We start from the raw sequence: 1,454 nt of genomic DNA on the forward strand, positions 1-1,454 counted from the left end.
GACATTTTCATAAAATCGAAAATAAAGGACCAGAAAAATTGTTTTATATGCTTAACTTCAATTGAGATGAATTCGTGAACTGAAAAACATTTTTTGACATTTTTTAAAAAGACAATTATATGAACGAAACTTGGGGACAGAGAACTAAACTAATCTGGCTGGTACCTAGGGATAGGTGGATCAAAGTTTTGGGGGTGTTGGAGTGGAGAGAGAGAGAGAGAGAGAGAGAGAGAGAGAGAGAGAGAGAGAGAGAGATTTATTTTTAGTGTGGGTTTTATCTTCGCAAGCCAGGAGTTTTCGGTCCATTAGATACACAAACTAACTGTAAATCATGCAGATCTTAAGTCCAGTGTAGTAGCTTTGTATGTTGCTTCTGATCTTTTCATCTATGCAGCTTGTGGTGTGCATGGCTCAGTGAATCTTTTTTTTTTCTAGTTTAATTTTTTTTTTTTTTAGTGAATTCTGCCTGCAGTGAATTTTTAAATATTTATATCAATTTACTACCACTGTTGATTTTAATTATAATCATTAAATTCTTCTTACTATTTATCCAGCTTTCTATCTAAAGGGACTGATTCACAATTTTACCCAAAATTTGGTTTTTCACTTTTAATGATCAAAATCTGCTGTCTGATGTGTTTGAAAGATTTCAAATTAAAATTAAGGTTATACATCATCACAGAAGCTCATTTTAGAGAGTTTATTATTGGTTTTCTAAACAAAGATTGCGGTTAACGAAATTTTCAAAAGAAATGGATATCGATCTAAGTTTATTATATCTTTCACATTTCAAGCATTTTGGGGGTAAAATGTGTCATATAAAAGTTAAAACTTGTGACTATGATAACATAAGATAAGATAAGTTTATTCCAATTTTGGGCCCAGAGGGCATAACAGTAAGACAGTTTATAAAGAAGGAAATTCAAAAAAGAAAGAAAGTTTACAACACTATGTAAAATTAAGATGAATTATACTACAAAATCAATATTTCACTTGTTTGTTTGTTTACATAAAAAGACTCGAGTCTTTGTTTACATAACACAGATTTAAGGCTAAAATATTGCTTTCATTATTGCATTCAGAAGGTCAAAGTTTTGGCTGTCAACATTAAATGAGTTATATTTTTAATGCTTAACATCAAAAATGAAAAATATTTTTATCAAAAATCGTGAACCAGTCCCTTGAAAATGGTTTGTGCTTTTTGCATTATTTGCAACAAAAATAGAAAATTTGCAGTGTTTTTATCTCTTCCTCTAAGTCTTCAATTATGCCTTCGTATCTGTATATTCTTGCATGGAATGTTTATATTTCATTTGTATTCTTTTGTTAATCTGTGATACTGTCTGTGTATATATGTATACATGTACATGCATGTTACGTTTCTTGTGTTTTTTATATATGATTTGTGATAGACGGTTAAAAAGCCCTACAGAGCAGTGGCGTAGCTTCCATTG

The sequence above is a fragment of the Ostrea edulis genome, chromosome 6 (assembly GCF_947568905.1).
Source record: "Ostrea edulis chromosome 6, xbOstEdul1.1, whole genome shotgun sequence".
NCBI lineage: Eukaryota > Metazoa > Mollusca > Bivalvia > Ostreida > Ostreidae > Ostrea > Ostrea edulis.